At 51.9% G+C, this 11,651-nt stretch overlaps 1 long non-coding RNA gene across 1 annotated transcript; it reads right to left on the minus strand.

The window, feature by feature from the left end:
* Positions 1-216: 216 nt before the first annotated feature.
* Positions 217-2,760, minus strand: LOC138243246 (uncharacterized). Its single transcript, XR_011192067.1, has 4 exons — positions 2,320-2,760; positions 1,564-1,632; positions 943-1,035; positions 217-428 (listed from the first exon to the last, which is right to left on the minus strand). It is a non-coding gene; the product is annotated as an uncharacterized lncRNA (long non-coding RNA).
* Between the last annotated feature and the right edge of the window lie 8,891 nt (positions 2,761-11,651).

The following is an 11,651-nucleotide window of genomic DNA, read 5'->3' on the forward strand; positions in this document are numbered from 1 at the left end:
CCCCAAAAAAAAAACCCTGAAAACGACCTTTTTTCTCTCTCTCGTTTTCTTGGTGTCTGGGACGTTCACGAACTCCACCGCGTCGGTGCGATTCCCAGCGGGACTTGAACATAACCCCCCCCGTGGAGCCACAGCGCCCCCGTGTGGCCAAGAGGACCACCAGCCACAGAATCAAGGCGGGGCCTGGCGGGGCCGGGCGGGCGATGGGGGGCAGGACGGGCGGGGGCAGGGGCAGGGGCACCGCCCCAGGCAGCAGGGGGGGCCGGAGGGGGGGGGGCCGGGGGCGGGGAGCGGATTGGGCTCTCGGGCGAGGAGGGGGGGGACACCGAGCGGGACAAGCCGGGCGACCCCGGGAGCTCCAGCTGCAGCTCGGCCGCCCTCTCCAGCTTCTGGACGAGCTCGGGGAAGCACGAAGACACCACGGGATTCTGTCCAGCGGGGAGAGGGGGAGACACAACGCAGGGGGGATGAGGAGCAGAGATTACGCCTGGACAGGTGAGTGTGTCCAGTTTGTCCAGTGAGAGTGTGGACAGGTGAGTGTGTACAGTGCGTCCAGTGAGAGTGTGGACAGGCGAGTGTGTACAGTGCGTCCAGTAAGAGTGTGGACAGGCGAGTGTGTACAGTGCGTCCAGTAAGAGTGTGGACAGGCGAGTGTGTACAGTGTGTCCAGTAAGAGTGTGGACAGGCGAGTCTCTACAGTGTGTCCAGTAAGAGTCTGGACAGGTGAGTGTGTACAGTGTGTCCAGTGAGAGTGTGGACAGGTGAGTGTGTACAGTGCGTCCAGTAAGAGTGTGGACAGGTGAGTGTGTACAGTGTGTCCAGTAAGAGTGTGGACAGGCGAGTCTCTACAGTGTGTCCAGTAAGAGTCCGGACAGTCGAGTGTGTCCAGTGTGTCCAGTAAGAGTGTGGACAGGTGTGTCCAACAGTAAGAAGCTGTCTTACCCTGTAACCCAGCTCAGGGGTGTTAGGGGGTGCTCTGTCTCCTCCTCAGATCTCACCTTCAGGTCTGGTGAAGTGACAGACCACAAGGAGACGCTGGAAACGAGGACACAAGACAGAGGTCAGGTCCACAGAGCTCACTCAATCACTACAGCAAGCAGAGACCTCTCGGCCATCAGGACTCTGGGGGTCAGAGTGGGGAGCTGTAGGGTATCGGGAGTTTAGGGGTCAGTGTGGGGAGCTGTAGGGTATCGGGAGTTTAGGGGTCAGAGTGTGGAGCTGTAGGGTATCGGGAGTTTAGGGGTCAGTGGGGGGAGCTGTAGGGTATCGGGAGTTTAGGGGTCAGAGTGGGGAGCTGTAGGGTATCGGGAGTTTAGGGGTCAGTGGGGGAGCTGTAGGGTATCGGGAGTTTAGGGGTCAGAGTGTGGAGCTGTAGGGTATCAGGAGTTTAGGGGTCAGTGTGGGGAGCTGTAGGGTATCGGGAGTTTAGGGGTCAGAGTGGGGAGCTGTAGGGTATCGGGAGTTTAGGGGTCAGTGGGGGGAGCTGTAGGGTAGATGTGGGGCACCGGGCCCACCACAGGGCGGCCGGTCCAGTCTCGCGGAAGGCGATCGTGTCAGACTTACGGAAAAGCACCGGGACTTGGGCCGGGATCTCTCCCACTGCCAGTCCGGGTTCTGCCTGACCGGTGTGACCTGTGAAGACGCCAAACAGCCCATCTCCGAGACAGCTCTGACCAAATAGCCCAGCCCAGTCGTGTCGAGACTAGAGGCCTTGGGCAGTCTCTACAGTGTGTCCAGTGAGAGTGTGGACAGGTGAGTGTGTACAGTGTGTCCAGTGAGAGTGTGGACAGGTGAGTGTGTACAGTGTGTCCAGTGAGAGTGTGGACAGTGTGTCCAGTGAGAGTCTGGACAGGTGAGTCTGACCAGTGTGTCCAGTAAGAGTCCGGACAGGTGAGTGTGTACAATGTGTCCAGTAAGAGTCTGGACAGGTGAGTGTGTACAATGTGTCCAGTAAGAGTCTGGACAGGTGAGTCTGTACAGTGTGTCCAGGAAGGGTCTGGGACGTCCAGAGGCAATCTGTACTCTCAGAAGGGCCATAATGGACCCGCGACCCTGTCTCTTGAGCCGAGGCGCGTCCTCAGTCAAGATCACCACTGGAAGTGTCTCTCCTCGTCTGGAGGTGTTACCGTGAGACCTGGTCTGTCAAGCGCTTTGCGCTGTTATGTGTATGAAAGGTGCTCTATCAGTCAAGTTTATTATTATTATTATTATTATTATTATTATTATTATAATACAGCGAGCGCTGCTGGGGGTGGAGAGGTCAGTCGGAGGAGGGCTGGACGCTGGACGCTGGACGGCGGGCGGGAGGGGTGGACTTACGACGCCTCGCCGGGCCCGGGTCCTGCTGCGACCGCGCACGGCCGTGCGGCATCTCTGTTGGTGCATCGTCCTGCCGAGACAAGCAGAGTCACAGAGGGGAGGGGAGGGGGCGGAGCCACACAGCTGGGCGGCTTGTTCCCCACCCCCACCCCCCTCTGTGTACAGTAGAGCCTCCTGTCCTGACTGGAGGAGCTCAACCAGCTGTGTCCTGAGAGAAGCCAGGGTATCGGCTTCACCCACAGGGCTAGGCGGCTTGTTCCACACCCCTGCCACCCTCTGTGTAGAGGTGCACCTCCTCTCAATATCTTTTTACAGCACGATCACACCAATAAGAGTGGAGTAACGGTAAAAAAAAAACTTTTTCTCAACTTATTTTGTTATTTCTCACCAGCGGCGCTTTTGAGCGACTTACCGATTTCACGGGGATACTGAAGAGCGATTCTGAAGCTGAAACTAACGATTGAAGTCGAAGTAACTTTATTGGAAGAAACACATGTTTAGAAAGGACTCTATAGTCCTTTCCTCCTCCTCTCTCTTCACTCCTCTGAGCTCATGGGGCTCCGGCGCCGCCCCCCGCTAGAATCCGCCGCTCTGTGACGTCAGGCGGCTCATTGTGAAGCCCCCGTGACGTCACACCCAGCCAGGTGTCCCTGTACGACCCCGGTAGTCGCCACCTCGGACAGGCAGGGGAAACGGGTCCAGCTGTTTCCGGCCCAAGGGTTACAAAAGCTGCACTTGAATTTAAAGACAAAATCACGTCGAGGGCGCATTCAGCACCCCCACGTCCAACACGGGTTTCCGTGGGGTGGGGATCAGTAAAATAGACACCCCCCCTACCCCCAAGTCAAAGAAAGACCGACCTCCACCCCCCTCTAGCAGCCAAGGGCGGAAATTTCGGGCCACGCCACGTCCAAAAAACACGAGTCCCCCCCAACGTCCTGCGGGGAAAAGAGACGCCATTTTCTTTTCCGAGCGCTGCGTGGGACCTCACGACCCCCCCAAAAAAATGGGTTTCGCAGACGAGGAAAACCAGATACATCGACCTCTCTACAACACCACCCGGCTGATTTTGTTTCAGACCGTGGGAAAAAAATAAATAAAATTTTGCCCCTCACCGACCGCCGCGCAAAAAAACACAACTTCACGCTACAGAAACGGCCTGTGTGAGGGGGGGCATGGGAAAAAAATAAAACCTGCGTGTTTTCGGCAGAGTAAGCTCAACGGGGAAACTCCCTGAATCTCGGGGTTGCTTCTTGAACCCCGAAAACGACCTTTTTTCTCTCGTTTTCTTGGTGTCTGGGACGTTCACGAACCCCGCCGCGTCGGTGCGATTCCCAGTGGGACTTGAACATAGCCCCCCCCCGTGGGGACACAGTGCCCCCGTGTGGCCAAGAGGACCACCACCTGCAGGGCTGAGCTTTTACTGCCGTGTCCCGCTTTCACTCTGGCGATGAAGGAGGGAATCAAGGAGGAGAATTAATATTGTGATCCACCAGTCCATCACAGTACACACACACACCCTGGACAGGACAGCAGTCCATCACAGGACACACACACACACACTCACACACCCTGGACAGGACAGCAGTCCATCACAGGACACACACACTCACACACCCTGGACAGGACACCAGTCCATCATAGGACACACACACTCATACACCCTGGACAGGACACCAGTCCATCACAGGACACACACACTCACACACCCTGGACAGGACAGCAGTCCATCACAGGACACACACACACTCACACCCTGGACAGTACACCAGTCCATCACAGGATGTTCAGTGCCTCTCTCTAATAAAGTAGAAATGCGACATTAAACTCCGTTCGAAACGGGAGAAATCACCAGGACACGATACACCTTGCTCCGGACGATGGGAGAAGACCTGTACCTTCACGAGTCCGGGTTGTGAAAACTTCTTCTGGCAGTTCAAAACGTTTCGAAGAGACTACAGCGCTACCCTGTGTTCCATTTCTATCATGTATTATTATACAGTCATAAGTATCTGTCCTGATCACAGAGTCCCCCTCTCACTGCCAGGACAGGAGCCCAGTGCAGCACGAATAATAATAATAATTAATAAGTCTGGACTCTCCACTCAGAGCTCTTCCCAGGTCAGGGGGATCCCCTCCAGCCCCCCCAGTGTGCAGCCCCCACCTGGATGATGCTCCAGTCCGCTCAGCACACAGCAGCTCTCAGTGGGGAGGAGAGCAGAAGGATGGAGCCAGTTCAGAGAGGGGGGTGATTAGGAGGCCATGATGGGTCAAGACCAGGGGGGGAATCAGGCCAGGACACTGGGGTAACACCCCTACTCTTCTCCAGAGACACCCCGGGATTGTTAATGAGCACAGATAGTCAGGACCTCGGTTTGACGTCTCATCCGAAGGACGGCGCCTGTTTACAGTCCAGTGTCCTCTGTCACTATACTGGGGCATCAGGACCCACACAGACCGCAGGGTGAGAGAACCCCCTGCCGGCCCCACTAACACCTCTCCCAGCAGCAACCTTAGTTCTTATTGTCAAGAAGGAAAGAATATTAGGAACATGAAAAGGCTGAATGTCTTAAATGCATTTTTTTATACTGAAACAGAGGAGCACACACACGTCATTACAAACGCACACCCGCACAGAGACGTTCTCAAGTGCCTTGTTCATATTTATGGGCTCCAACAGGAACAAAAAACGCCAGCCTGACAACTCGAGCATTCAAACCAAGAACCCAACACGTACTCACGTTGGCAGCCTGTGCATCCAGAACGTATCATTTCTTGAAAGGGATTGCTGTCCGCATGCACATCTGAATCCCAAACAGAATCTCTAGTAAAATACGATCATTTGTGAAATAGGCAAATGACTGTCTCAGGGGCCCATTCCTCATTCTCAAGACACATGTATGCAGTACGTACACCATGCATTGAGCAATAGGGACTGAAGACACCACAGGTAAGGTTAGAAGTCATTCTGAGGTGCCACATGTGAGGGATACAGCTAGGCATCTTAAATGCAGGGTTTGAGAGCCCTTTCAGGAGCACTGCATCCTTTGAGACAGACCCGTGCATGTTAAAGAAATTATCATTTCTTTCAGCATTAGGGACTAAATATACTAAACGTATGATGCTTAAATATTATTTTCACATATATTAATGTAATATATGATTGCCTATGCTTTATGCACTACTTCACTGCTTCACTGCTCTATGCCGTCTGGAAATAAATCCTCAGACTGCTTACTGCCCTGGGCATTTACCAATAAATTACAGGAGCACATCTATATATCACTGCGTTGAAGCAGGAGACACACAGTCACTGCAAACACATCCTAAATACAGTGTTCCAGCACCTCTGACCTCATCCAGAACGTATCATTTCTTGAAAGGGATTGCTGTCCGAATGCACATCTGAATCCCAAACAGAATCTCTAGTAAAATACGATCATTTGTGAAACAGGCAAATGACTGTCTCAGGGGCCCATTCCTCATTCTCAAGACACATGTATGTAGTACGTACACCATGCATTGAGCAATAGGGACTGAAGACACCACAGGTAAGGTTAGAAGTCATTCTGAGGTGCCACATGTGAGGGATACAGCTAGGCATCTGAAATGCAGGGTTTGAGAGCCCCTCCAGGAGCACTGCATCCTTTGAGACAGACCCGTGCATATTAAACAAATGATTATTTCTTTCAGCATTAGGGACTAAATATACTAAACGTATGATGCTAAAATGTTATTTTCACATATATTAATGTAATAAATGATTGCTTATGCTTAATAAACAAATCTAATTAAAATAAAAGCTTAAGTTTTGTATTTATCTTGTACCATAGAACATGATTTTCTTTGTATTTCAAGCCCACAAAGTGTCCAAATGACACACTACATGATATAAGGAAGATTATCACATGCATATCGGTATTATCTTTCTTATGAAAATGCATTCCTTTCATTACCTTTTACTTTTTAAAATGAACTCAAATTGTGTATAATGTAATAATTTAAGTAGAGGACGCCTTCACTGTCCTGACTCTCCGCTGTGTCTCTGATCCTGTCTCTGTCTGTGGCTCTTCTCTCAGTGTATCTGATCTCCTCCATGAGGACTCCTTCACTGTCCTGACTCTCCGCTGTGTCTCTGATCCTGTCTCTGTCTGTGGCTCTTCTCTCAGTGTATCTGATCTCCTCCATGAGGACTCCTTCACTGTCCTGACTCTCCGCTGTGTCTCTGATCCTGTCTCTGTCTGTGGCTCTTCTCTCAGTGTATCTGATCTCCTCCATGAGGACTCCTTCACTGTCCTGACTCTCCGCTGTGTCTCTGATCCTGTCTCTGTCTGTGGCTCTTCTCTCAGTGTATCTGATCTCCTCGATGAGGACGCCTTCACTGTCCTGACTCTCTCCTGTGTCTCTGATCCTGTCTCTGTCTGTCTGTGGCTCTTCTGTGAGTTTGACCTTGAGAGATCTGTAATGCTGAGTTCTCACTGGAGCAGTCCGATATGATGGTCAATAAAAGGTCCAGCAAAGTCAAAGCTGGTCGCTCCCAGAACAGGACAACGCAAGCTCAAGTATCAATTCATGACGTTTGTGGGTTTTAATGGATCCGGCCTGAGCAAGCCTGGTTCAGTTAGCAAACGGGCGGCCCACGATCGGCTTTCAACTCATTTCACAACTGCGGTCTCTCATCCTGTGTTTTGGGTTGTTTCAGAACGCCTGGAGAAAACGGACTCCGACTACTGCCTGGCGCAAACCCCACTCCCAGCTGGTAACGGTGAGATCCGAAGACCTTTTAGAACAGGACTTGTAAATATTCCCCTTCCATCGTCGTCAGAAGTATGAAGTGGCTCTGCGGGTTTTTTTTAAAAACCCAGCGACACCGACTTTGTCTTCACCCGCAGCGGAGCAGGTCAAGGTTTATCCCTGCGCTGGAAGGACAGGAAAAGAGACGCGGCGTTTCGGCCGCGGAGCCTCCTTCGGGCGCGTGAAGCCGGAAAAGACCACAGTCGAAATGTCGCGTCTCTTTCCCCTCTCTCTCGGCCGCGTGGAATGATCCCGTACCTGCTGCCTCTGCGGCCTGCGGGTGGCCGACACGGCCCCCTCCCTGACCGTTATCCCTACCTGCCGCGCGTCTTCAGCGACGCTTCCCTGACCGTTATCTCTCTTTCAGGATCCGCGGCAACGCAGGAATTCCACTACTCCGTGATCCAGGATCCCGGGCCCGCGGGCGGAAGTAGGTTTTGCCTTCTCGCGTGTAAGGGCTCGCAGGGCTCAAACGGCAGCGGCGGGGGGGGGGCGAGACGCCTGTGGTGCGTGGGCTTGCTAGGTCAGTGCGAGGTGAAGTCGGGGCAGAGCCCCTAGACCACAGCCCCACCACCGGGAGCTCTGCTAAGTGGTGGGTTGGGCAATCATTACTGGATACGAGTGTCAAGTGTCAACACGAGTGTGAGCAGCGTCGATTCGAGTGTGAACGGTGTCGACACGAGTCCTGTTGGTCAGTACAGTGTCAATGCGAGTGTGAACAGTGAGTCCGGTTCTGTACAGTGTTAACTCATTGAATTCCGTCTTGCTCTGCACAGTGTTAACGGGTGAGAACACGTGTTTTATTCTTTGCAGAATTAACACAGACAGATACTGCTGTTGAATACTCCACAGTCAACAAACCCCGAGCCGCACAAAGTGAGGATCTTTTACTTCTATCTATTAAACTAGCAGAAATAAAACATCATGATAACTTCTTGCTGCTCTGTCCAGTTTTAACACAAGTGTGAACATTTGTAATAATAGTGAGTCCTGCTGTTGTGTACAGCGTGAATACAAGCGTGAACAGTGAGTCCTGTCGTCTGTACAGTGTCAATACGCGTGTGAACAGTGAGTCCTGTTGTCTGTACAGTGTCAATACGAGTGTGAACAGTGAGCCCTGTTGTTTAGTATGGTGTTAATGTAAGTCTTATCCTGTATAGTATAAGTAAACATAAGTATTGACCTGTATCCTGTTCTCTACAGACATCACACTACCCAACAGGGATGTGGAGTACGCCACCGTCAACAAACTGAGAGCAGCACAAAGTGAGGACTTTTTAAACTCTTTACCACAGTATGAAACCCACAGGAGTAATGAGAAGGACACTAAAAACAACAACACTGATAGTGAACAAGAGATTTTGAACAATACACATTCTAGTCAGATTTAAATACCCACAGACCTGACCGTTGGAAGTTGTAAAAAAATGCAAATTTTTTTTTTCTGCATGCAGGTTTTCTAAGAACTGAAGAGAGGTTAAAAACGAGAGAACGCCATTCGGTTTTTCAAGCCTGTCTGGTAGTTAGTGATTAATTGGACCCATGATTTAATCCACCTGTATCTGGAGGGAAGCCAGGGTATCGGCATCAACAACAAGGCTGGGCAGCTTGTTCCCCACCCGCCTCTGTGTAAAGACGCGTCACCCATTCTTGGTTTTATTTTCACCTTTCACTATACGTGAAGAATTCCAAAAGGTGCACAAATGCTCCGGAGCTATTCTGTGGTTCAGCGATGTCTCTGGAGCCTCTTGTCACAGTGTGCGACTTCCCTGTGTGTCTCCCCGAACACAGGGTCTGACTGAAGGGGCACTGACCTGCAGGAATGGGAGGAGACCGAGCTGGGACGGTTCTGCCACGTCAGCGAAACTCTGGACCCCGACTTCATCTGCCAAAGAAACAGCAGCGTCAATTAACTCAGCCAGCGAGTTCAACTGTTGCCTCCCTTCTCTCCATCTCTGTGTGTCCCATCTCTTCATAACCCCTCTCCTATCAATCCTACTGTGTTTCATTTACTCTTCCTCACTCTGTCTCCTGTCCGGTTGTCTGCACTTAAAACTGAGGTATTTCCTGTGATCTCCTCTCTCTCGCTGTGTCTCCTGTCCTGTGTGTTTGTTACTGAGGGATTCTCTGTGATCTCCTCTCTCTCGCTGTGTCTCCTGTCCTGTGTGTAAGTATGTTTGTTACTGAGGTATTTCCTGTGATCTCCTCTCTCTCACTGTGTCTCCTGTTCTTCAGTGTTTTAATCCTCTTAAATAATTTAGCTCATTCCTCTCTCACTCACTGCGACTCCTATCCATTCTGTGTTCAGTTCCTCTGACTTGCCTCTTGCATCAGCGCTAGCAATATCATGCATCTATTTAATTTAAAATTATTGATCTGTCACCTTGATAGTTCGATCTCTGCTACAGTTAGCATAGATGGCACAATTAAAAGGACGATGAGCTCAACATCTGTGCGCGTCTAATTAACTGAACCGTACAGAACGTCCTGCCTCAGCTAGTCTCTCGCTGGCGGGGTCGCCCATCGGCTAGGCCACGTCTCCAGGAAATTCTGCGGACTGGACACTGCGGGAGGGTGGGGCTGTGTTTCCGCACGAACGCCGGAAATCACTCAGGATCTCCAGAGAGACTCCTGTAGCCTTACAGCATCACAGTCACAGGCCTCAGCATTGCAACTGTATAATATCAAACGCCCAGACACCCTGAGGTGAGGCCGACCAGTCTGAAGTATTACCTGTAAACACCAGGCACACTGGAACCTGACTTCATCGTCCACTTAGCGCAGAGGTGGGGCGGACAGTCAGTTTTCTGGGGAGAAAAAAAACAACACCAGGAATTTAGCATACTGAAAGGATCATGGAGTGATCATCTGGCTGAACCCGCTTGGCTGAGGGCTCCTGGCCAGAGGATGAGGAGGCTGGGACCCCCCCTGCACAGCGAGGAGGAGTGACCAGGGGGGGTAGCTACACAGGTGGAGACGGGGTGAGAGAGGGACGCGAGGGTGAGAGGGGGATCACGTGCAGTATTGACAGTGTTTCAGGAGAGGAGTCAGGAGTGATTGCTAAAATATCGACAGCCGAGTCTGACCGAACTAGGGTGTGGCCATCCCACATGAACTTTCATCACAAACTCCTGTCTTCCTGCGGTGTCTCTGAGGAAGCTACCATTTTTCATTGGCTAATAAGAGGTGGAAGAGGTGTTAGTGGGACAGCAGGGGGGCGCTCACCCTGCGGTCTGATACCCCAGTATAGTGACGGGGGACACTATACTGTAAACAGGCGCCGTCCTTCGGATGAGACGTAAAACCGAGGTCCTGACTCTCTGTGGTCATTAACAATCCCAGGGTGTTTCTCGAAAAGAGCAGGAGTGTAACCCAGGCGTCCTGGACAAATTTCCCATTGGCCCTTACCAATCATGGCCTCCTAATAACCCCCCTCTCTGAACTGGCTTCATCCCTCTGCTCTCCTCCCCACTGAGAGCTGCTGTGTGGGGAGCGTTCTGGCACACTATGGCTGCCGTCACATCAACCAGGTGGGGGCTGTACATTGGTGGTGGTAGTGGGATTCGTCATACCGAAGGTCGCGCTTCGGGCCGCGGCGATGTTGACGGACTGTCTTGTAGCTGATAAGGGTTTAAATTTCGACTTAAGGAGTTGGCCATCGTTATATTTCGCGAGGTATAATAGGGGGGGAAAAAGAACATTTATATTTATCAACCTACTAGTAATACTGGGTGGATGTCACGTTCCCCAAAGTTCAGTGCCTCTCTGTAATAAAGTGCAGCGCTTTGAGTGGAGTGTCCAGAAAAGCGCTATATAAGTGTAAGCAATTATTAATAAGGCCCCTCAGTAGTTGAGATCTCTGTTATACCCATCTAGAAACACGCGGCCCGCCCCGACGACAGCGCCCCCCGATCCGGCAGGCGGCCGGTCTCCCGCAGGGAGAAGACGATGGAGCAGCTGGGGAAAGTGTCTTCCGTCCGAGGTAGGAGCAGCAGGGCTGGGCGTTTTGTTGGAGCGAAGTCCCCCTCCAGATAACCCATGAACCCCGTCTCTACTGTCACTCCAGTCAGGACAGGAGGCTCTACTGTACACAGAAGGGGGTGGGGGTGGGGAACAAGCTGCCCAGCCCTGTGGTTGAAGCCGATACCCTGGCTTCTCTCCAGACACAGCTGGCTGAGCTCCTCCAGTCAGGACAGGAGGCTCTACTGTACACAGAGGGTGGTGGAGGTGGGGAACAAGCCCAAGCCGCCCAGCCCTGTGGTTGAAGCCGATACCCCGGCTTCTCTCCAGACACAGCTGGGTGAGCTCCTCCAGTCAGGACAGGGGGCTCTACTGTACACAGAGGGTGGCGGGGGTGTGGAACAACTCCTTTGTTCGGGGCCTTGGGGCATTCTTGTTGTGAAAGGCGCTATATAAAACAAACTCAATTGAAATTGAATCTTACAGGTTTGGGTTTTTCGGAGATCTTGTCAGAGATCTTGTCTGACATGCCCGTTTCAAAAACGTAACGACACTCCTCACGCCCGAGCGCCGCCGGT

Source organism: Lepisosteus oculatus, chromosome 14 (assembly GCF_040954835.1).
Source record: "Lepisosteus oculatus isolate fLepOcu1 chromosome 14, fLepOcu1.hap2, whole genome shotgun sequence".
NCBI classification, from domain to species: domain Eukaryota; kingdom Metazoa; phylum Chordata; class Actinopteri; order Semionotiformes; family Lepisosteidae; genus Lepisosteus; species Lepisosteus oculatus.